We start from the raw sequence: 25946 nt of genomic DNA, 5'->3' as shown, positions 1-25946 counted from the left end.
CTTTGTTCATGGCTATGGTCCTTAGTAATTAGAGCTGAGAAAATGGGGTGGGGGGAGGGGTTCCCATTAGATTCCATTAGGCACTTGATACTACATCTGTAATGGTGAGGTCTGAAATAATAGGGCCTGGAACTTTTTAAAAGGCAAGAACTTTCTTGTGTAAGCAGAAGGGATTGGTTATATAAGTCAGATTTCTATTTCTCACTTCCACCTGGACTCGGGTAAGGGGTCCATTTGACATCAGGGCAGTACTGTCATTATGTAGGCAGTTGTCAAAATGGAATTCTTTTCCCTGGTTTTTGCTGAGGTCCTAAGGGCTGAGAAGAAAGCAATAGGAACCCCACATTTCAAACTGCATCCCACAGTCTCCCATGCAGGACTGGCAGAGGAAGTAGCTGAAAGCCAATTTTATAACCTTACCTGGAGGGCACCTAGGAGACAGGCTTTAGGAAAAAGACTGTGGGAGAGCAGTATTCTCTCCCTTCTTTGCTGCCCTCATCTCAGCCCGAGAGGGGCTTCGAGAAATCTGCTTGCAGATTTCCAACTCTCCTTGGGAGTTTGTAGGGGCTCCCAAGGGGCTGACCATTTCTGAGGAGGTGGCTCAGGCTGTGTGCCTGGCAGCAAAACACACACAGAAGGCTATGCCAGGAGCCATTTCACCCCCCTCCAGTGGCAGGACAGAAGGCATGAGTTTTCCTGTGGTGCATGTCAGTCTGTATTTGTGGTGGTGAATGGGAGCTGACCACAATGTGGGCAGGGAACCCATGTGCTCTGATGACACAGGAGAGTCTGCTGGGGGGTCTGCTGGGGGCCCAGGGGCTGAGAGAGGCAGGATGGGCCTGCCACTGGAAAGTAGTATCACCCACATCTGGGGGCCTTGGTTAGAGATCACCAGAAGGGGGTTTCCGTGTTACCCTCCAACGACCTCAAGAGACAAAGAGCTGGGTTGATGTTGCCAAATGTTGGATCACAGAGGAACAGGCCATGCTTAGACTGTGTCCTTCCTCTAGTGCTTTTCCCCTTGGGCCCACTGCTGGACTCTGGAAATGTAAAGCTGGGAACTTGAGAGCTGGTCCAGCAGGCTTCCCCGACCTGACATTTATTTCTAGGCCTAAAGCAGTAACACAGTGGAGATGGAAAGGGACTCTAAATTAGGTTAAGAGTTTGGAGTGTTGTTTTTCATGTTTGAGTAGGCATTTATTTCCCAACTGAAACCATTCTGCCTCAATCAAACTGAAAAAAATTGAGGGATCTTCCAGAGATTTCCTCCAAGAGATAGGTAAGAATGAGTGTGAAGATGAGGTTTGAATGGGTAGCATTCAAGTGAATTAGTTGTTTTCTGCTTGTCCCTTGGGGCAGATGGCTCTTGCTGTCTGATTCCTGGTATATCAACACAGAGTCACTGGGTTGCTTTAGATCGAGTTCTGGATTATCTTTTAAAATGTACTTGGCCAGTGTGAGTAAAGGTGAAACCTTCATGCACGTTAGGGGCAATGCTTTAGCCTCAGCTACTTTAGGTAACTCCATAACAGGGGCCATTCAGAAAGGCTCCGCCCCCACCCCTTCCCCTACAGCTGGCTTAGTTCTTCCTTCTTTGCTGGAACACAGGCTCAAGGCCTGGAGCGCTCTGCCTCTGATCCCATTAATTTGTTCAAGGCTTTGCTCCCTAACTATTACTTCTGTTCTGCAGTAGGCCTTAACCCCACCTTCCTCTAGTCATTGCCTTGAGTGTCCTTCGGATACAACAGCAAGGATTGAGGTGAGGGTTGGCAGTGGGTGGGGGTCCTAGCCAAAGCCACAGCCTGGGTGGCAGATGAGGTTCTGTTTCCACTGCTGTTATGGGGGCTTTTTGCTGAAATAAAGGGACGATATGGTGTGAAATTGAGAGGGTGGTCTGTGTACAAGGAGTGATGTGGATGCATCTCAGGAAAAGACTGACTCTTCTGTGATTTTTAGAGGAAAAAAAGATTGATTTAGTGAGTCATTTCTGAAATGCACTGAAACATGCATTCGTAGGCTCTGAGCTCTGTGATAGATTGATCTCAACTTAATGCAGTTCAACAATGCTTGTTGAAGCCATCACCGTTAAAAGGATACACTAGCAATGCTGAAAAGCTGAGGGTTGAATGGGTTTCAACTTTCCTCAGCACTGAGCCAGAAACTACTCATTTGTTTTCCTTTTGTGAGAATCACCTCATGCCATTCAGACAAGGTGACAACCATGCCTGAAGAAGCTCTGTTAAGCCAATTTACTTTGGGCGTGTGGTTGTAGTTTAGAGGAAAAGTTGTGAGTGAGGAGAAGTTGTTTCCCCAGCTCCATAGAGCTTTCCGAGAACCAAATAACCGAACTATTCTTTCAAAAGAGTCATGGGGTTAACTTGGTGTCTTTATTTCCCTTGCTGCCCCTCACACGCTGTGTGACCTTGGCAAGTCATTTAACCTGACAAGTCTTTGTTGGCTTCACATATAAATGGCAGAAGGCTCACTAAAGCTTTAGGCCATTTGAGCAACAATTCTAATTTCTTTTCTGTTGCTGGACAGTTGGTGTGTATACCTGGGTAGTTTTCACCTTAACTATGGCCTTGTGATGTCACAAATAAGCTTTGGTGACCGGTGGGTTCTTGTCTTGGTGTTTGAAGACCCACCAAGCTTTTACCACCTTGGTCATCCTGCTTTTCATTGCCCTGACTGGAACTGCATGCAGATTCCTCATTCAAAGAAATAGAGCTAAGAATATTTTCTTTTGGAGTTAAAAAGTAGATCCTGGAGAGGTGCTTGGCTGGCTCATTTGGTGGAGCATGAAACTCTTGATCTTAGGTTTGTGAGTTTGAGCCCCACATTGGGTGTAGAGATTACTTAAAAATAAAATACTGCAAAAAAAAATAGGTTCTAAAACAAACAAACAACCAAACAAAAAGATTCTGGATTTCTTATTTTTAAGTACGGAATATTGCAATATAGTATTGTCATATTTCTATTAATTCTTTAAAAGAATCATATAATCAGACTCAACTCATTATTCCTAGATTAAAATACCAAGGCTTTGTGTATTATTGGCTCTGTTTAATGGACCTTTGGTTGTTCTTAAACATTATTTTGGGTGTGGGTGGATAAGGGAGATGGCTTTGCCTCCTTCTGCTAGGGATTATCACATGTGCCACGAGAGAGATAATACACGACTTCCATTCTAAAACTTGGACAAGAGAGTTGGAAATCACACATATGAACCAGAGTTTGATGATGTAGAGTGGAGGCTCCTCACCCATAAATATGATGCTCCAAGGTGTGGAGCACCCAGGTGAGGGCTGGTTGGTACATGAGCAGGTAGAGATGTTATTGATAAACTGTCTCACTATATATGGTAAATGGATTTGTTTGCAAAACCTAGGTTTCCTCTGTCACCCTACCCATTGACAGTATCTGGTCTTCTGGGTCAGTTCAGTCTAGGAATCTCTGCATTTTGAGTCTCCATGACCTTCTCTGTGTGTCCCAAATTACCCTATATGTCGTGAAGGGAGTTGTTATATCCCTGATTCCTTGTCCAGTTATCTGTCTTACCAAATTTCTGTAAGCCCCATGAAGGGTCATATCTATCTTGCTTACTATTGTTTTCCCAACAACTGGCATTTATTGATTGAAGTACTTATTGATTGAAAAAAATCAATGATAATTTAATAATCTGCAGTTCTTGAAAGATGACCTGAAAGTTTCCAGGAGAGTTTTAATGATTTTCTTCAACTTGGCCCCTCTGTAGTTATCTTCCCCTTCTCCCATCATAGATTGAATATATTTGGTGCTATTTGTTAATTCAGCAGAAAATGATTGTACATCTTCATTTCTGTGTATCAGGAGTGGTTCTGGGTTCTGAGTTTAAAGGGGTGAAGAAGAGACAGGAAGATCCTTGCTGCCCTAGAGAGCAAGAGGAGACAGAAACGAATTAAGCAAAGAGATAAACAAAGACATTTTATTTATTTATTTTGGGACATTTTAAATAGTTCTGTGTGCTTAAAAAATGGCAGCATGATGTTCTAGAGATTGGGTGGTGTGGGAAGTCCTGAGGAAAGGAATGTTTGACCCCTGAAAGATGGGGAAGAGCCAGCCATGTAAATGGCTGAGGAGTGGGATAGAGTGGAGGGGACATTTTAGGCATAGGCAAAGGTCCAGAGATATAGGGACAGGCTTGGAATATTTAAGAACTGGAGAGAAAGCCCAAGGGGCTTGGGAGGAAGTGAGTGAGAGTGAGTTCAATAATATGAAATTAGAGTAGGAGACAGAGGCCAGATCACTTAGGGCATTATAGGCCAAATGTAGCAGGAAACCAACTAGGTTATTTGGAGAGGGTTTTGATGTGTGCAGGATTTAGGAAAAGCAACAAAGGTTAGTATAGTACCCCGGGGCTGGTGAAAGGAGCAGAGCAAGGGGAGGCAGCAGCTCCTGACCGTGAACTGGCAGGGAGGAAGTCAACCACCACTTCGTTTTCCTTCATGTCCCAGAGCTCCCATGGATGCCTCCTCCTGGCCAAAGCCAACCAGAAGCAGGAAGGAGGGGAGCCCAATGAGGTAGCCAAAGAATGAGCCCCCCATGGTATAGACAAGAGTCCAGTTCACCTGCTGACAGATTCAGATTTTCCATGCATAAATGAAAGCCACTGCGGGATATTGACAAGGGGAGTGACATGGTCTGGTGTCTGTTTTGAAAACTTGACTGCAGCTGCTGTATGGAGACTAGACTGTAAGAGCAGAACTGAAGGTGGGATGCCCTGTTCAGGTACCCACGCTGTGGCCCATGGCTGACACCCCACCTTGTACACAGAAGGATTCAGTTACTGTAAATGACTCCTGACCCTCCCTGATGTGACAAAGCTGGTTGATCAGTTCAGGTCCACCCATAATGGTACATGCTGGGAGGCGCTGTGTGAAGTGATATGAGGGAGGTGGGACGGTAGTTGCACAGCTTTTTGGAAGACTGACCATGCACTATTTCTAGTTTGCAGTTTGGTCTGAAACTGGACATTTGGTTGACTAGCTCAAGGTGGTTCTCCCTCATGTCAAACTGCCCATGTGCTGTATGTTATTTAGTGAGGAGGGTTCTACGGTAATGCTCAGGAGAGTGTCATGGAGGAGGGGCTCACCTGGGAGGAGTCCTCTCCTCCAGTAGGGACTGTTTGCTGGGGTCTTTGCTCTTGTATCTCTTCATGGCATCATGATAATCCTGGATATTCCTGGAGTTTAGTCTCTCTAAATTGGACTTTAGTGAAGGAAAATGGTATCTGAAAGCAATTTTTTGGATAAAACATCATAATAGGTTGGCCATCCTGGGCAGAAAATTTATATTATGTGCATTTGCACATCTGTGTGTTTATAGGGAGCAGGGAGGGGAGAGGGAGTAGGAGGAATAGAGGAATAATAAATAAAAATTAAAAAAAAAAAGAATAGAGGAAGAAGAGAGAAAGTGTGAGGTTTTGACAATGGTGTGATGAGTTCAACTTACCTTTCAAAACTGTTGCGGAAAATGTTCTAAGGTGTGCCCTACCCAAACTGAGGATAATGGTAAAAATTTGTGAAATTTAAAAGGACAACACGCGTGTAAAACTTTCCTTTCCTTTTGTGTTATAGATGTTGGACTTACAGTCTGAAACACTGAGCTGCTATAGGTAGTTTGTGTTGCTATTTATAGTTCTGATTTTAAGTGAGAGTCACATTAAGAATCTATAGAAAGAGTGTTGTTGAGTCAAAAACCAACTTAACTTTTGACTCCAGCATAAGTCTTGGGCTATCTTCATGTGATTGGAGGCTTGAAGTTTGAATAGTCTATTTTTATTGTCACATAGGATTTTGATAACATGGTAAGTTACAGAAATAAAGTGGCTTTAGTTTTTCAGTTATCTCTAGAAGACATTTTTAAAGACAGGTTACAGTTTTCCAGATTGGAATTGCTAACGAATAAACCAAATGTTAATGATGGATAATATTTTAATACTCTGTTACAGGTATATTGATCTAAATTGTTCAAGAATCTTTGAATCGTTAGTTAGTATTCAAGGGATGGCTATCATGTAATGAGATGGCTTTTAACAAACTCATTAAAATGCATTCAATTGACAAAAAATAAATTGAATGTGGACTATTTGTAAGGCAAGTGAAGGAAACTAAAATGCATAAGGTATAGTTTCTGCCCCCAAGGAGCTTATGTATTGTGATAATTTTGTACTTAAATATAATCACCTTGGGAAAGTATCACTTTTTTCAATGAGATCACTCCTGCTAAATGTCTAGCAACTCTTTTGGAATTATCTTCAGAGTTGATTTAATACATTTGCACATGTGCAGGCACATGCATGTACGCGCAAACATGCACACACACTCGGGTACACACAATGACAATCTCTTTTCTTTAGAATAAGGTTCAAAAAATATGGCCTGCATCAAATCCAGCCTACTACTTAACTTGTTTGGTAGGGCTCCAGAGCTAAGAATGGTTTTTACATTTTTAAATGGTTGACAAAAAAATCAAAAGAAAAATAATATATCAGGACACATAAAAATTACACGAAATTCACATTCTGCTGTTCATAAATAATGTTGTGTTGGAACACAGCAATGTTCATTCATTTGTATACTATGGCTGCTTTTATGCTATAATGGCAGAGGTGAGTAGTTTTGACAGAGACCATATGACCCTCAAAGCCTAAAATATTTGCTCTGTGGTCTTTTGCAGTATCATATTTTTAGGATAATATCTAATTTTTTTAAAGATTCATCAATTAGATCCTCTACCTTGTTTCAAAGATCTGACTCTGAATTATACTTTCACTTTTTCCCAATCTTCAAAAGACTTTTTCTCAGAGGTAAACGATTTCACATCACTTTATGAACATTCAGGAGAATCTTGTTCAGATTTTGAAGTTATCCCCAAAAAGTTTTCAAATTCTGTGAGCAATGGTCACATTGTTACTACACCGAAGAGGGTATGTCCCTGAGTCTGTTAGGATCTGAGGAATATGGAGAGGAAAAGCCCCGCCCCCCCCCTCCCCCCCAGTAGTCCTCCAAGAAGGCCTCAAAGAGAAACAAAACAGTGTTTGGGTACAGCAGAAACATGAGTCCACTCTCTTTGCACAAGTGTATCTCTGCCTCTCTCTTGTGTTCACTGTGACACTCTCCTGCTGAAGCTATTGACTGCCATCTTTGTCTCCTAATATTTCCTGCCTCCATGGCCTCTCTTTACTGATGGCTTCCATTGTCTCATTGCTTTGGCTTCTTATCCATGGGTCTCTTATATCCCTCCTTCTTGGTGTCTCACATTCAGACATTCTAGGAAGGAGGATCTTATTGGATCTGTCAGTCACTACCCAGTGAAGTATACCTTTGATACACAGAGTGCTTGACCTAGGTCCCTCCCAGTTACTGGGACAGTCATCCCTGTTGAGCAGGTAGAAAAAGCAGGCCTGATCAGTGACCTGTTAGCCCCATTCAGAAAATGTTTGTTCTTAGTCATCTGTTGATCTATTGGTCCTTAATATTCACTGGTATATGGATGTCCAGACATAGGGACAGTGCTCAAACTATTGGTGTCCTCCCCATTATTGAACTCAATAGCCAGTGGATATCAACTTGGTGAATCTATATGGTGGAGAAATGCTAGCTACGGATTAATCACTGGGAGCAGACTGAAATATTCCAAGAGGAAAACAAACACGGATGTTACCAGACATTTCAGATAAGTTGAAAGGAGAATGAGTCATGCTGAGATAAGTTTGAAATACTCAGTAATGGCCAACCTGTGATCCTTCAACTGGGGGCCCAGTATAGCATAACCCAAGCCTATTTATGTATCTGAAATTTTATGTCTCTGTAACAAAAATTTGATTTTTAGTAAGTTCATTGGAATTTGCAGAGGTCCTCACTTGAGATCAAGAAATTTGAACCCTTAAAATAAACCATCTGTTCTCTCAAACTCCAGACCTATTTACTGTCTTCTGGACCCATCTCTTCCTCCATCTGTTGTCATTGTTACTTGTACCTTTTCTCTCACTATCTTATTTAACCATTTTATATAGAGTCAAAATAAACCAGAGGGTAATAGATCACTCATCTAGAAACAGTTTGCATTGTTCCAGACAAGGGTCAAGGACACACAGAAATAAGAGTGATCTCAGCCCTTTAGAGATGCACCCAATGACTGTGCACAGGTAAAAATCCCTCATTATTTATTTCTCTGTGATAGTCACATCTGCCTTTCTGGAACATCCAGGGAACTCTACTGGTGTAGATGGGATTCCCTCTGGAGAATTTAGCTCTTTTTAATGCCACGTTGACCTTGTCTACCTAGAACTTGAATCTCCTGCTCTGAGAAACATAGGAGGTAAAAGTGGTGGCCATAAATACTGTGACCTTGGTACTATCTCAGGACCAAGTAGCTGTGACTAGATAACTTGGATAGTAATAAAGGTGGATACCCACCAGGATTACTTGCATATTAGCAATTGAGGATTAAAATGCTTCTTAGGGTTGTAGCAGAGGCAGATATGTACATTTTGGGAAGAGTGAGGGAAGAGGTTCTTTATACATTCCTTATGAATTTTTTTTCTTGAGAGCGAGAGAACACAAGCAGGGAGGGGCAGAGGGAAAAAGAGAGAGAGAGAATCTTAGCAGGCTTCACACTTAGTGCAGAGTCTGATGTGGGGCTTGATCTCACAACCCTGAGATCATGACCTGACATGAAATCAAGAATCAGATGCTTAACCAACTGAGCCATGCAGGCTTCTATAAAATATTTTTAGTATATAACTGTTATCATTTTCTTTTTAATGTTCTCCCTGCAAATGATCTTACCTTTGCCATCAAATGGCCTGAGCTATCTCAAACACATGAGTAAACTTTGAGTAGCTATCACTTTCTACTACACCAGTTCATTACCACCCAATTGCTCCTGTTCATGAGGGAATAAAAACAACAACAACAACAAAAAAACTAGACACCACACCGTTATCCCCCTGGCCATACCTGCTTTGGAGCATGGTAGAAGGTAAGTGCTGTGGTAAAGCTGGATGCCTGGCATGTAACACAGCTTAACTGCTTTGGAGCATGGTAGAAGGCAAGTGCTGTGGTAAAGCTGGATGCCTGGCATGTAACACAGCTTAACAGCATGATGAGTGAAGTTAATTAACCTACCCAGCTAAGAGGCAGAAGCAAGAAGCACATTTCAGAGCTCCAGAGCATCAGGAGAATTTTAGAGGGAGTAAGATATTTTGAAATTATACAGTGATCTCTATTAAAGTGATAACAGCTGGTACCAACTTGACAAATCAAGGGATTTTATAAGAAAGACAAACTGCACACTTCTTGCGAAATTCAGCCAGACTAATAATATCAGGAATTATAGCAGAAGCACTTGCTGCTGTCAAGTCAACACACAGTCTCATTGACCTTTTATAAATGGATGAAAATAAGTTTATCAAAAACCAGCAAAATATATTGAAAAGTAGGCTGGAGGTGAATGGTGGGAATTCTGAGAAATTTTACTGAACCAGCCAATTGGCAATAATTAAAAACGGCCTTCTCACTTGAGAAACCAGGGACGAATGTGGCCAGCCATTGGTAGGTAAGCTTGCACATTCCTTGGAGGGCCCTTTATTACTTGCATTTGCCTTTTTTTTTGGAAGTGTATTTCTCCTGTGGGCTTTAATGATAATGCCTAGAACCCAAACTTCATGACTGAGAAATGTTCTTTGGCCTTGGCAATAAGCGTTCAACTTTGCTTAGGTGTTTGTTTTCTGCCAATGCCATGGCCCTCATGATGCCCTGAGGTATCTGTCTTGCCACCCAAGGCAGCATCTGAGCAGTACGCTTCCATTTCCTTGAACATTATCTCTTAACTACTTTTCACCAAAATGAACCTTTTTGAGGATATTACGCCATAGTTAAAAAAATCTTTCTAGCAATTTTGTCAGTAGAGTCTGGTTTAGTCCTTGCTGCTTGCCTTTACATGTCAAGAACACACACTGGGCCAGTCTTTCACTGGTTTTGAATAGTTCTTTAATTTGTGATCACTTGACTTTTCCTCTCCCCATCCTCACCCAAAAATAACAATTTAATTAGGTCTGCTGGCATGAAATCCATTTCTCAGTTATGAGCATGAGCCCACTTCTTCACCTGAGCACAGAGCTTGCAGAATCGCCCTAGTGATCCCACCCCCCAGGAAGACTCCACTCCAAGGGCAATGGGGCCAAGCCCTGCAGAGGAAATGCGATGTGGATAGCCCCATCTTTCTCTGTGGCTCAGTAACAAGGCTCATTATTTACAGTGTCCTCTCTGCTCACTGGCTCTGTTAGCATTTTTCTTTTCAATTTGGATCCTGGCCTGCATTGTGCCCCTCTCATGAAGCACGTGCCATTACGATTTTAAAATAATGGGAAGAACGCTATGGCACCACTTGCTTGGTGATATGACTCTCAAACTGTCTACAGATTGCCGAGTAAGTGAAATGTTTTGACAGAGAGAAATATGTGTTGTCAACATTGCTTTATCCATGGTTGAGAAGGGAAATTGAAACTGTAGTTCAGCAGAGTTCAGATGTTGATGACTAGAATGATCTCCTCAAAACAAATGACTATAGACCATTTTGTTTTCCTTTATGCCTCATTCTTCTCTAATGAAATGCCCAATTAAAAGCAGAGCGTATGTGCTTTAAAAAAAGGCTTAGGGAGGATTCTGGGAAATATCTGTGACAGGAGCCATCCTTCATCACTGAAGAAAATTATAGCACCATTGTGAAGAAACAGTCTGTGTTGTGACCTGCAGTGTCTTGTGTAGAGATTTTAAAGGAGACTCGGAATAAGTGTAACCTTTTAAAGATGGAAGATTGTGTGTGTATTTGTGTGTGTGTGTGTGTGTGTGTGAGAGAGAGAGAGAGAGAGAGAGAGAGAGAGAGACGGGGGGTAAGGGGAGAGATGTGAATTATTCGTGATATATCAAACAACTGACACTGGCTAGAAGTAGGGAAAAAAAATCCCCAGTAGAGTGATATGTTTAGGACAACTTGCGAATTTATCTCTGGGATTAAGTGGAATGTGGAACTGTACAGCTGTGTGTTGTCTCCTTGCAAAATGAGTTTCTCTCTGTTTCCCTGGCAGGCGTGTTCTTGTTAAGAGCTTGTTCAGAGTGGGAACACTGGTAGCTCCCGGAGCCCTGCTGACCATTATCTTCGCATTCAGGTCTGCATTGTGGAAGCAGCTCTCTATTTTTTCACTTAGAGAACATTCCTGATAAGAGAAAATGTTGACAACTTAGCCTTTTTTGAGAATCACTAAGGAAACATTTCTTCTTGTCAGTCTCCTTTCGTAGACTGGGCAGGAGAAAGAAAAGGGGATATTGCTTTGGAGAATAACCTTGACTTTCAAAAGGCATTTAACAACCAGTATTTTCTTGAGCACCTACCATGTGCAGAAGTGTATACGCTAGTCATTGCAGATTGTAAAAAGATGAATGAAGCTGAATTCATGTTTTTTTTTAATTAAAAAATTTTTTTGAATTCCTGTTTTTAAGTAGCTTAGGGCATTCTTATTTAAAAAACTAATTGCCTAATTGGAAAGACTATAAAATGGATACAGAAAAAGTAATAAGGAAATTTATATGGGTTGAAATTCCTGTGGCTCACGCTGAGGGTTCTGAAATAGGCAGACCTGTTTGAACAAGGACTCTACTACCTATTCCCTGTGACATTGGTTGGACAGTATACCTTAAGATAAGTGTCCATTTTTTCTCCCTTGTTAAATGAGATAATGATATCTACCTTGCAGGGTTTTTGGGATGAGTAAATGAGATACCAGAAATACAGTGTCTAGTGTCTAGTGCAGTGCCTGGCACAGATGAGTTCACTTGGAATGTCAACTTTCTTCCCTCTGATTTCATGCCATGCTCATCCCCTGGCAGTCAAATTGATGCCCATCACAAATCTGCCCTAAACTCCACAAGTGATTTACTTGCATTATGATGACGTTTTCAACTGTGTCATAGCTCTGGAAAATAAAGAAGTCCAACACAGGGCAGGGTAAGCAGATAATAGTGAGGATGGTTTTCTGAACACCAACTTTCCAAGGTTTATAAGGCCAAGTGAGTCTTGTCCTCATCAAATAATGGTCACACAGGGGAGGTGTGGTAGACATACATCCTTCCACTAATATCCTGATATTTCTCTCTCCAGGAATATGGCAGCATTATACACCTCTTTCCTCTTGGAAATTAGGTATTCCAGGTGGTTTGCTGTGGACAGTGACATGTGAGTAGAAGTGACCAGTGTCACTTCCAGGAGAAAGCTTTAGAAGATTCCATTCTTACTGCCACCATTAGTTGGGGCTTTTGTCAGTCTAGGTTCATGAGATACTACAGTGAGCAGGATCTCTCTGATAATTCATGTTAAAAATAGAACATGAGTAAGAAGCTAACTTTTGTTGCCTTGCACCCCTGGGATGTTGGGCTTCTTTGTTCATAGGCTGCTTAGACTAAGGAAGTTGCACACAGATTCTGGTAATGCTGCATTTGCTCCAAACATTTCAGTGCTTCCTCTGGTGGAACTGCTTTCAGGGACAGTATATGACAACGCCAGTCTCTATGTAAAACCATATTTGCTCTCTGCCCATGGTCGTATCACCCGGCTTCATCCTCCACTTTATTCATTAGAGTTGACTGATGGTAGCTGCTGCCAAGGAGATATTGGACACCACCGAGTGAGTGGAATGAATGAGCCTTCAGAAGCAGTGGTGAACAAAGACTGGGATGAGAGTGCACCTTATGGAGGCAGTTCACCCATGGTGCAGGCAGTGAGAAGGGGTTTGATTATAGAAAATGTAAAAATAAAAGAACTAAGAGTGTGTTTTTTACTGTCACTGAAAATGTGCAATTTTAAACAATGTTAGGGACAAGTACTCCTCTCTTTTGTGCTCCCACTTTCTCTTTTTGTTAAGCACCTGCTCAAAAGCAATTACAAAGAAACTTCAAAACTTGTGAGCCACAGAAATGTAATTGGAACATGTTGCCCCCCGCTACAGAGTGTTTTGAAAGAGATAATATTCTTTTGGGATATTTATCTAAAAAGAAAAAGAAAAGTCATTTCATTGCCATTTGTTTACAAATTTGGATGTTTATGAATTTGTATTAGTCATGTGCATTTGTCTAAATCCTACTTTTTGTATTATAAGATCTGTGAGGGTAGAGCTGGGCCTCATTCATTCTTAGGTGTCCATAGGGTCTGACCAGTGCTGAACACCTAATTGGGCCCCTACATATGATGAATGACTCAAGCTATGTTAGCAGAAAAACAGCATTTTCCTTTTTTTTTTTTTTTTTAATCACTCACACATGCAAGAATCGGGCAGGCTTTGGCCCACTCCTTTGAGGATATTCCTGTTATTGATGCTGAGAAATTTCTGGAGCCTGCTCTTTGGAGAGAGATATGCTCCAGCTGCTGGAGCTAACAAAGATCCAAGACTGCTCCTTACACACACATGAGACATTGCACACACCCACCTATGAAGAAAAATCAGGAGAGATGACTCCTCTGTGTCCATACACACACCCGGGATTGCTTTTCATGAGTATCACTGTTTTTTGATGTTCTTTCCATACCCTGTTATTCACATTCAATGAAGATTAAGAAGTATGGGGGAGAAGAAAAAGATTTTGATTTGTCTTAGGAAACAGACTCCTAAGTGAGTCTTTAGTGCAGTTGGATTCTATAGGAGCTAAGAAGGGAAGCAGGTTGGAGAGAAGCTTGAATCTTGGCTGGTAACTCCAGGCTTCAGTTTTGGAAAGTGTGAATGAATATAACACTGGTAAAGATAGTGGTTAGGATCAGCCTACAATAATCAATAATTGTCAACTTGTCCTGGATCCCAGTCAGAGCAAGCTTGGCCTTGGGGAGAAATATTATTCTCTTTCACTCTCATTGTTTCACAGACAAGTTGTGATCATGGAAGTGGGGCTTCGGGGAAGCTTGGGTGTGAGAAGGAGACGTTTTACCATTTGGCATGCCCACCTTCTGGTTTTTCTGGGTGGGAGTCTAATACTGAAGGGAACATGTGTAGCCACTGTCATGTTTGGAGCCTATCCCATTGTCCAAGGGACCTTCCAGATGGCCTTGGGTAGACCATCTTGTGAACTCAAACAGGCTGGGTGGATAGCATCTGGAACTGTTCCAGGTTCTGGGATAATGAAATGGGGAAAAGACAGACAACCCAGGTATTTTAATTTCTGATTTTTCCAGAAAAGTGTATGGTCATTTTGAGTTCCTGGTATGGTATGATAGAACATTAAGAAGCTGAAAATATGCAAATTTCTCTGCTGCAAGCTCTATTCTTTGGGTTTTGCCATTAAGAATATAGTTGACTGACATGTAAATGCTTCTGCACTTGTAGGATTGACATGAGATCAAAATGAAAGAGGTGGCCCAATATTTGGCTTTGTTTTTCCTCCCTGAGAAAAAAAATTCCTGGACTTTTTTCACTGTCCTGTCTGGAAAGAACAAACTGAGTGGGCAACCCAGATCTGACACTGAGTGAAGCAACAATATCTGGCAGGATGTCTGAGTGTTTTTTTTTTTTTTTTTTTTTAATCTTGCTTTAGGAGATGTTGTGTGTGTATTTTTCTTAGATTTTTAATAATATTCTTTGGTGTGTAAATGAATTTAGAAGCAATAATTTTCTTTACAGGAAGTCTTTGGGTAAATAAATTACAACATGATCTCATTTGTTCCTGCCCGTTTGCCATTTGTTATTCAGACAATAAAAAAAGATACAACTCCAAGCAGGACCTTGGGCAAGTCACTTAACAATTTTAAGCCTGTCATCTATAAAATGTCAGAGTTGAACTCTACAACTTCTGAGGTCCCTGCTAGCCCTAGAAGCCTGTCCTCTGGATACAGGCAGCGAGACAGCCATCCCAGAAGCTAGACGTGCATCCCCCACATCGTTCCCTTTCTATAGTTTACATGTTCCTTGGTGGCTCAGTAATACCATTTCATAGAGGTAGACCTTCAAATAGTATTTTCTCTTCTAGCTCAAAAGCAACATTTTAGACTCTGCAAGAAATATTCTGTATAGAATGAAACAATTAAAAACTTCATGGAAACATTATTTTTAGCTCTGTGAGTTATTTCACAAACTTACTCCTTTTGTCTCTTTTTTGTCACAGGATTTAGGCAGCTTATTTCTCTGGCTTTCATCAAGTATCTTTTTTCCCTCCTGTTCAAAATAAGCTCTGTTTCCTTTTTCCTGGCCAGATGAAAGCCTGTATACCCTACTCTTCCTCATGTCAACCCAACTATGGTGGATTCAGGGTTCAGGGTTCACGTCATTCCAGATTGTCAATTTCAAAGGATAGTTCAGAGACAGGGGGATGAAAAACAAGCTGCAATTTCCCTCTTCAGATCTCTCCAACACACACTGTCTGTGTATTATTTCAGAAAACCCATTGAAAAGTACACTGTTTCCTTCCCTGACTCGGCACCAAATCAAGAAGTGGCACATAATGTATTGGTGTGTTTATTATGCATCATTTTGCTGCTGACACCAGGGCCATCAAATATTGGGAAATTTACAGCCAGGGAGGTCCAGCCATCATGCCTTGAAGTGAAGGACAAAGTATTCTGTTATTCATCTCCAGTTCTGGCCCTTTATGGTCAGACAGTGAGCAATATACTTATCAAAGTCAAAATAACCTTCACTTTAGAAAACACACTTGTCTTTAATTACTAGAATCAGAATGCATAAACAGCTTCTGTCTTGATAATAGAAGGAAGGCTGAATTGATGTAAGTTTTGAGTATTTCCTGATTTGCCAATGACACTGTGTTCAATTAAGTTTTAATTCACAAATTATGTGTCTGTTATTCTAGAGAAGTGGAAAAACTTTTGGAGTTAAAAATATTTATACAGTCTGAATACATATCATGCATATGGCATGTATGGTAATTATGGTATGTATATACATACTTTTTATATGCATATTTGTTATGCATTGTTTTCTTTTCTGTTGAAACTAAGGCCAGGAGATCTACTTCTCTGCCTTGCCCAGAGCAGCTTAGAGTCTGAATACTGGAGGCAGAAGAATATGAATTTGAATCTCTGACTACCTCTATGCCATAGGCATAGGCTCCATTTACTCTTCTGTGACATGGTGGTAAAAATAATAGTATGTACTGTATGGAGGTACTATTTGAAGGTGGGTTTTTTTATTTAAAAAAAAATTTTTATTGGAGTTCAATTTGCCAACATGCAGTATAACACCCAGTGCTCATCCTGTCAAGTGCCCAACTCAGTGCCCATCACCCAGTCACCCCAAACCCCTGCCTACCTCCCTTTCTACTACCCTTTGTTCGTTTCCCAGAGTTAGGAGTCTCTCATGTTCTCTCACCCTCTGTGATATTTCCTACTCGTTTTCTCTCCTTTCCCCTTTAATCCCTTTCACTATTTTTTTATATCCCCCAAATGAATGAGACCATATAATGTTTGTCCTTCTCTGATTGACTTATTTCACTCAGCATAATACCCTCCAGTTCTAGCTACCTTGAAGCAAATGGTGGGTATTTGTCCTTTCTAATGGCCGAGTAATATGCCATTGTATACATGGACCACATCTTTATCCATTCATCTTTCAGTGGACACTGAGGCTCCTTCCACAGTTTGGCTATTCTGGACATTGCTGCTATAAACATCGGGGTGTAGGTGTCCTGGCATTTGACTGCATCTGTATCTTTGGGGTAAATCCCTATGTTGTAGGGTAGCCTCTATGTTTAACTCTTTGAGGAATCTCCACACAGTTTTCTAGAGTGGCTGTACCAGTTCACATTCCCATCAACGGTGCAAGAGGGTTCCCCTTTCTCCACATCCTCTCCAACATTTGTTGTTTCCTGTCTTGTTAATTTTCCCCATTCTCACTGGCATGAGGTGGTATCTCATTGTGGTTTTGATTTGCATTTCCCTGATGCCAAGTGATGCAGAGCATTTTCTCATGTGCTTGTTGGCCATGTCTATGTCTTCTTTGGTGAAATTTCTGTTCATGTATTCTACCCAATCCATGACTGGATTGTTTCTTTACTGTTGAGTTTAATAAATTCTTTATAGATCTTGGATACTAGCCCTTTATTTGATATGTCATTTGCAAATATCTTCTCCCATTGGGTAGGTTGTCTTTTAGTTTTTTGATTGTTTCTTTTGCTGTGCAGAAGCTTTTTATCTTAAGTCCCAATAGTTCATTTTTGCTTTTGTTTCCCTTGCCTTCATAGATATATCTTGCAAGAAGTTGCTGTGGCCAAGTTCAAAAAGGGTATTGCCTGTGTTCTCCTCTAGGGTTCTGATGGATTCTTGTCTCACATTTAGATCTTTCAACCATTTTTAGTATATCTTTGTGTCTGGTGTAAGAGAATGGTCTAGTTTCATTCTTCTGCACATGGCTATTCAATTTTCCCAGCACCATTTATTGAAGAGACTGTCCTTTTTCCAGTGGATAGTCTTTCCTGCTTTGTCAAACATTAGGTGACCATAGAGTTGGGGGCCCATTTCTGGGATCTCTGTTCTGTTCCATTGATCTCCATGTCTGGTTTTGTGACAGTACCACACTGTCTTAATGATCACAGCTTTGTAATACAGCTTGAAATCCAGCATTGTGATGTCTCCAGCATTGGTTTTCTTTTTCAATATTCCCCTGGCTTTTTGGGTTTTCTTCTGATTCCATACAAATTTTAAGATGATTTGTTCCAAATCTGTGAAGAAAGTCCATGGTATTTTGATAGGGATTGCATTGAATGTGTAAATTGCCCTGGGTAGCATAGACATTTTCACAATATTAATTCTTCTAATCCATGAGCATGGAATGTTTTTCCATCTCTTTGTGTCTTTCTCAATTTCTTTCAGATGTGTTCTGTAGTTTTTAGGGCATAGATCCTTTACCTCTTTGGTTAGGTTTATTCCTAGGTATCTTATGCTTTTGGGTACAATTGTAAATGGGATTGATTCCTTAATTTCTCTTTCTTCACTCTCAGTGTATAGAAATGCCACTGACTTCTGGGCATTGATTTTGTATCCTGCCACATTGCTTAATTGCTGTAAGTTCTAGAAATCTTGGGGTGGAGTCTTTTGGGTTTTCTATGTTCAGTATCATATCATCTGTGAAGAGGGAGAGTTTGGCTTCTCTGCCAATTTGAATGCCTTTTATTTCTTTTTGTTGTCTGATGGCTGAGGCTAGGACTTCTAGTACTATGTTGAATAGCAGTGGTGAGAGTGGACATCCCTGTCATGTTTTTGATCTTAGGAGAAAGGCTCTCAGTGTTTCCCCATTGAGAATGATATTTGCTGTGGGAATTTCGTAGATGGCTTTTAAGATACTGAGGAGTATTCCCTCTATCCCTACAGGCTGAAGAGTTTTGATCAGGAATGGATGCTGTATTTTGTCAAATGCTTTCTCTGCATCTATTGAGAGGATCATATGGTTCTTGTTTTTTCTCTTGTTGATATAATCTATCATGCTGTTTTATGGGTGTTGAACCAACCTTGCATTCTGGGGATAATTCCCACTTGGTCATGGTGAATAATCTTAATGTACTGCTGGATCATATTGGCCAGTACCTTGTTGAGAATTTTAGCATCTGTGTTCATCAGGGATATTGGTCTATAATTCTCCTTTTTGGTGGGGTCTTTGTCTGGTTTTGGAATTAAGGTGATGCTGACCTCATAGAACGAGTTTGGAAGTATTCCATCCCTTTCTATCTTTTGGAACAGCTTTAGTAGAATAGGTATTGTTTCTTCTTTAAACATTTGATAGAATTCCCCTGGGAAGCCACCTGGCCCTGGACTTTTGTGTCTTGGGAGGTTTTTGATGACTTCTTCAATTTCCTCCCTGGTTATTGGCCTGTTCAAGTTTTCTATTTCTTCCTGTTACAGTTTTGGTAATTTGTGGTTTTCCAGAAAGACATCCATTTCTTCTAGTTGCCTAATCTATTGGCGTATAGCTGCTCATAATATGTTTTTAAAATCGTTTGTATTTCCTTGGTATTGGATGTGATCTCTCCTTTTTCATTCATGGTTTTATTAATTTGAGTCTTTACTCTTTTTAATAAGGCTGGCTAATGGTTTATCTATCTTGTTTATTCTTTCAAAGAACTAACTCCTGGTTTTGTTGATCTGTTCTACAGTTCTTCTTGTCTCAATTTCATTGAGTTCTGCTCAAATCTTTATTAACTCTCTTCTGCTTGGTGCAGGTTTTATTTGCTGTTCTTTCTCCAGTTCCTTCAGGTGTGAGGCTCACTTGTGTATTTGAGGTTTTTCCAATTTTTTTGAGGGAGGCTTGTATTGCGATGTATTTCCCTCTTAGGACCACTTTTCCTGTATCCCAAAGATTTTGAATGGTTGTATCTTCACTTTCATTAGTTTCCATGAATCTTTTTAATTCTTCTCTAATTTTCTGGTTGACCCATTCATCTTTTAGCAGGATGCTCTTTAACCTCCACGTGTTTTAGTTTCTTCCAAATTTCTTCTTGTGATTGAGTTCTAGTTTCAAAACATTGTGGTCCAAAAATATGCAGGGGATAATCCCAGTCTTTTGGGATTGGTTGAGACCTGATTTGTGACCCACATACTTGTGGGTGGTCTATTCTGGAGAAAGTTCCATGTGCATTTGAGAACGTGTATTCAGTTGCATTTGGATGCAAAGTTCTGTATATATCTGTGAAATCCATCGGGCCCAGTGTATCATTTAAAGCTCTTGTTTCTTTGGTGATGTGTTTAGGAGATCTGTCATTTTAAGAAAGTGCCATGTTGAAGTCTCCTACTATTAGTGTATTATTATCTAAGCATGTCTTTACTTTGGTTATTAATTGATTGATATACTTTTCAGCTCCCACATTAGGGGCATAAATATTCATGATTGTTAGGTCTTCTTGTTGGATAGACCCTTTAAGAATGATATAGTGTCCCTCTTCATCTCTTACTGCAGTCTTTGGGTTAAACTTTAATTTATGTGATATGAGGACTGCTACCCTAGTTTTCTTTTGAGGACCAATTGAATGGTAAATCGTTCTCTACCCTTTCATTTTTAGGCTGGAGGTGTCCTTTGGTCTAAAATGAATCTCTTGTAGACAGCAAATAGATGGGTCTTGCTTTTTTATCCAGTCCAAAACCCTGTGTCTTTTGATGGGATCATTTAGCCCATTCACATTCAGAGTAACTATTGAAAGATATGAATTTAGTATCATTGTAATACTTTTTCAGTTCCTGTTTTTGTGGATTATTTCTTTGAGCTTCCTCTTTCTTTTACAGGGTCCCCCCCTCATATTTCTTGCAGAGCCAGTTTGGTGGTCACATATTCTTTCAGTTTCTTTCTTTCTTTTTTTTGTTTATTCTTTCAGTTTCTGCTTATATTGGAAGCTTTTTATCTCTCCTTCTATTCTGAATGACAGCCTTACTGGATATAGTATTCTGGCTGCATGTTCTTCTCATTTAGTCCCTGAATATATCCTGCCAGCCCTTTCTGGCTTTCCAGGTCTCTATGGATAGGGCTGCTGTTAATCTAATATTTCTCCTCATATAAGTTAGAAATGTCTTGTCTCTCGCTGCTTTAAGGATTTTCTCTTTATCCTTTGAATTTGCAAGTTTCACTATTAAATGTCGAGGTGTTGAATGGTTTTTACTGATATTTTTTGGGGGGAACCTATCTCCTGGATCTGAATGCCTGTTTCCTCTCCCCAAATTAGGGAAGTACTCAGCTATGATTTGTTCAAATATGCTTTCTGGCCCTCTGTCCCTCTTGGCGCTCTGTGGAACCCCAATTATACATAGACTTTTCCTTCTGAGGCTATCATTTATTTCCCTTAACCTTTCCTCATGGTCTTTTGTTTTTTTCTTTTTTCCTCACATTCTTCCTTGCCATCAACCTGTCTTCTATGTAGCTCTACTCTTTCTTCTACCTCATTAACCCTTGTCTTTAGGACCTTCAGTTTGGATTGCATCTCATTAATTTATTTGTAATTTCAGCCTGATTAGATCTAAATTCTGCTGTCATGAAGTCTTGGATCCTTTATGCTTTTTTCCAGAGCCACTAGTAGCTTTATAATTGTGCTTTTTTTAAAAAAGGTTTTATATATTTATTTATGAGAGACAGAGAGAGAGAGAGAGAGAGAGAGGCAGAGATACAGGCAGAGGAAGAAGCAGGCTCCATGCAGGGAGCCTGATGTGGGACTTGATCCTGGGTCTCCAGGATCAGGCCCAGGGCTGAAGCCTGCACTAAACCGCTGAGCCATCCGGGCTGCCCTATAATTGTGCTTCTGAATTGGTTTTCTGACATCGAATAGTAATCCAAATTCTGTACCTCTGTGGCAGAATACTGTTTCTGATTCTTTCTTTTGTGGTGAGTTCTTCCTTCTAGTCATTTTGCTCAGTGCAGAGTGGCTGTATGAGCGGGCTGAGTCAAGAATATCAACCACAACCTAAGTAGATTTTACCCTAGATGATTCTCACAAGGTCAGAGACCAGAAATTGAAAACAAAGATCAGAATGAAATGAAATAAAATAAAATAAATAAATAAAATAACTTTACTTCACCAGTAAAGTGAAAAGCAAATTTTAAAACAAAGTAGTAAAAACTAAAAGGCCAAGAATCCCAAACAAGAAGGAAAAAAATTAAAAGAGAAAAAGAGAAAAAAAAAAAAGCAAAAAAGGAAAAAAAGGAAAAAAAAGAAGAAGAAAGGGGGGTACTGGGAGATGTTGGTGGTGACAAAGTTGTAGTGGAGGGAGAATTTAGTCTACCCGAGGGGCCGAGGGTGATCCTCTTGGTTCTCAGTATATTAAGTTCTGTATATTAGAAGATGCTCAGTACCAAATTTATATAAACCAGCAGTACTTGTAGAAAGCCCCAACATTGACCACCATAACATAAATGAGGTAAAAGAGGGGGGCAGAATGGAAATGGAGAGAGTATATAATCTCACAGAATGAACCAGCACAGAGTATGTACCATATGGTTCTGGTTGTAGGCTGGTCATGTTTTAGAAGGTATTAACTTCTGCCATTGTAGAACAAAATGAGGCAGAGTAAAAACAAACAAACAAACAAACAAACAAAAAAAAACCAAAACAAATAAACAAAAAAACATATCTTGTATATCTCCCCAAATTAGGTTGAGTAGGGTGAAGGGAATCTAGAAGTAGAAAATATATCTAAGACCTGTAATCGTAGAAATATGTCAAAAAGTAAGAAACTTAAAATGAAGAGGTGGTAAAATACTGAAGTTAAGGTGGGAACAGAGAAAAAAATTGCAAATTTATAGTCTGATATAAAAACCTGTTGTACTGGGGGAAAAAAAAAGGGTGGGGTACCCTCTGATTCTTTATACTATAAATCCCTCTGACTTCCCCTGGAGCTTCCCAGCGCCGCGTGGTCCAGAACTTGCTCCTCCCTGTCCTTCCAGCTGGTTCCAGGGGTGGGGCCTGCCGCGCTGACTCTCAGGTGCGTGCACCTGCGGGAGACGCCCCGCCCCCCGCCAGGTGCCGGGCTCCGCCTGCGCTGCTCCCCAGCGAGGCCTCTGTCCCCCGGGCCCCCCTCCCGGGCTCAGGGGAACGAGGAGGAAGCAGCAGGAGGGCGGCGGCCGGCTCTCCGGCCCTGGAGTCAGCTCCGCGGGCAGCACCGCAGGCTCCCACCCTGGCCGAGGTGCTCCCGGGGCTGCGGCGCTCCAGCCCCTCCCCGAGGTCGGCCCGCGGGTGCGGGGAGCTCTCCCCGGGCGCCCCTCCCCTCCTGGGGACCCCGGGAGCCTGGAGGCTTCCCCGCCCTCCTGCGGCCCCGCCCGGCCTCCCCGCCCCGCACTTGTCCGCCCGGGAGCTCCACGCTGGGTCCGAGGTCCCGCTTCTCGGGCAGGGCTTCCCGGCTCCTCGCGGCGCCCCTCCCGCACTTCATTCTTATTTTTTAATTTTTTTCCGCCTTCCTACCTTGCTAGAAGTGAAAACCCTTCTCTCTGTAGCGTCAGGTCGAATTCAGGTGTTCAGGATGGTTGGCAAGTTATCTAGGGCAGCTGGTGGGGCGGGTGAGTGAGGCCCCTGCTCCTCCGCCTCCTTGAAGGTGTGTTAAAGGTTAAATGAGATTGCACATATGGAAAAATGGTTAGTACAGTGCCTGGTCCAGTATGTGAACTTGAGGAATATTTGCCATAATTAGTACTGCCTCCCTCCTATTATTGTTAAAAAAAAAAAAAAGTAATTCCATAGAAAATACATATTGTAAATCCCTTTATATAGAAAAGGCAGGAAGGAAATGTTATTCTTACTTTATATATATGTCTACATATGTGTATATGTATGTATGTTATGGCACCCAGTGGTCCTTGGGAGGCATGCAATTTTGAGAACCTTGCTAAGATGACTCAGAAAACAGCCAAGCAGTGAAAATAATTCTTGGTTGATAAGGCATCTGTGCTTACCTCAAGACCCACCTGCCTTCCCAAAGAGGTGTTACTATTTAGGGTTAGCTCATCTATAAAGTGGCCATCTGACCATATAAAGGCAGGGATGTGTCTTTGGAAATAGGTAGATTCTGGAATATGGTAGTAACTCTTGCCTATGAACCGGGTCCCGGTATAGCCAAATGTAAATGGCAAAACAATTAGAAAATACACTCTAAAGCTGTTTGGGAAAGACCAGGAGAATTTGTGGAATGTGATCACTCCTCCTAGCTGAGACCTAGAGGTAACACATTGACAAAAGTTCTCTGAAGAGTCAAATCGGAGTGACAGTCTTGGCTTGCTTGGGTTGTCAAGATTCCTTTGTGCTGATGGTAGGTGAATTGTTGGATGGTGACTTGGAGAAATAGACTTGACTATTTCTCTAAGAAATGACTACCCATTTTAGTTATAGACAGTCTGAGAATCTTTATTTTTTTTTGTATCACTGTAAGATGAAATTTAGGCAAATTAATGGGCTATAATTTCAGACCACTAGTCTGTTCTGAAATCATAAGGCTAGCAATAGTGCAATTTGAAATGAAAATTATAGTTTGAGTATTTTTTTCTTTCTTTTCTTTTTTTCAGACTAAGTAGAGTGGACAGGTGGAACAGTTAGAATCTGCTCATGATTCACCTCCCTCTCACATGTGGGCACACTCACACACACACACACACACACTCTAAAAGCATAGGAGAAAAGTCTTACCCAAATCTTCTGGAAAGTACCCATTTAAGCTACATGTGTATTGCATAAACATTGCTTGGCTTTCACAAGAGCCACCGTACAGGGAAGAGGAATCATAACGCATATTAATAGGTGAAGAAAGCTTTTGGGAAAGACCGTAAAACTTTGGAGGCCATAAACTCTGGGAATGGATTCCAGAATGAAAGTACTCTGAAAGCTCAGAATGCAGGCTAAATGTGTGTGGGGCCAAGTCAATAAAGTTTTTGTCCTGAATTGCAAAGTACAGTTGGTGCATTGTCTTCCAGGCTCCTCCACCTTTACCTCTTCTTCTGCCTTTTAACCTACTTGTTGCTTTGTGAGAGTGACCCTGATATTAATACAGAATATAAGATTTAATGAAATGGTGACATTTTGGCTGGATACGTTTTTCATAAAAAGGGTCACTATATATTTTAAAGAGGTGTCTTGGCTAGCATTTTGGACTGAAAGAGAAACAGTCATCAAATTTCTGTACTCCTCTATAGATCTCTCCACAAGGTCATGCCTTGTGGACACAGCTACTGCTTGGGGCTGAAGGGGAAACCCACCTCTGGCTTACCTTGGAGACATGCTGGAAGCCCAGACATGATTCTGTAGGAGGGTCAGCTTTCCAAGTGGCCTCTGTCTGTCCTGACATCGCAGTCTTAAAAAGTGCCTACGTTCTCACCATCTTTGTAAGACCATTAACCACTACAGAGTGCTCGTCCCCATATTTACAACTCCACACTGGGTCACCACCAGAGTTTCTGCCAAGCTCTGGGGGTCCCACATAAGCCTCCCACCATGTGGCCACAGCACGTGTTTCCTGAGTGAACTCAGTGCTGCTGTCTGGGTGCACATTTTCGGTCTATAAATCCTCCACATTCCTCGGCCTATTTGCTAGGCCTCCAGCCAGTGCTGTATTGTATGAGAGAATGCCACATTTCTCAAGAGAGAACTGAGCACTCCTGCCTGGACTGTGTGGCTAAACCTCCAGTTGTTAACGGGAACAGGCTGTAGCTCCTACAGGGCTATCCTTTGACCAGTGTCCTAGGGCAGGGCCCAGGTCCATTGTGTGCAGATGAATTCAGCTGCACCTGACAGTGGGGTGTGTGGCCATTCTGCTTCAGCTATGGAAGGCAGCAACGTATTTATTTTGTTTCAGTCTCAGTGGAATCATAGGAGACATTTTTTTCCTCTTTTTTTTTTTTTTCATTCCAGTGTGATGATGGGCTTCCCTAGGTTGACAACACCAGCAATGAAACCGTCTCCTATAGAAAGTCAAGCCATGGCTGTGATAAAGAGTTGCCCATTGTGGATGAGTCCATGGAGTCAGGAGAGCAAAATGTCACATATATTGGTTTCAATCACATGATTCATTTTTCCCCTGAGATTTTGACAGGTGTAATATCTTTCACATTTAAAATTCTGAAAGAAGAACAGACTAGTGGGAAGCTAGGGTCAGGAGAGGGAGAAATGGAGCAGGTCAAATGCTGCGTGTTCTTCAGGCAGTGGTAATGTGTCACATCATAAATGTTAGGGCAGGAAGTTAGTTGAGGTGGGGTTATGGGTAATGGGAAACTGAGGCATCCCTGCTTTGGATTTCTCATGTAGGAATAGAGATGGTATTTGGCAACCTCAGGAGGGTAGGAGGAGGGTGGAAGGGAAATAGATATCCAGGATAGACCCTAGAACCATAAACAGAATGCATATTGCTCCTGAGCAAGTCAGTAGAGCTCCTCTTCTTGATTCAACACATCTTTACGGACT

The 25946-nt window shown here is 41.4% G+C and overlaps 1 long non-coding RNA gene across 2 annotated transcripts in view; it reads left to right on the top strand.

Annotated features, from left to right (window-relative positions):
* LOC102152834 overlaps positions 1–25946 on the top strand; it is a 146396-nt gene that overhangs the window by 83972 nt on the left and 36478 nt on the right. For both annotated transcript variants that reach the window (XR_005366553.1, XR_005366552.1), the window contains exons 3-4: positions 11132–11212; positions 12202–12276. This is a non-coding gene — a long non-coding RNA (uncharacterized LOC102152834). The remainder of the gene's footprint in view (positions 1–11131; positions 11213–12201; positions 12277–25946) is intronic.

Source organism: Canis lupus, chromosome 11 (genome assembly GCF_011100685.1).
Source record: "Canis lupus familiaris isolate Mischka breed German Shepherd chromosome 11, alternate assembly UU_Cfam_GSD_1.0, whole genome shotgun sequence".
In the NCBI taxonomy this organism is placed as follows: domain Eukaryota; kingdom Metazoa; phylum Chordata; class Mammalia; order Carnivora; family Canidae; genus Canis; species Canis lupus.
Note: the sequence above shows the minus strand (reverse complement) of the source record. Positions and strands in the feature narration are given on the sequence as shown.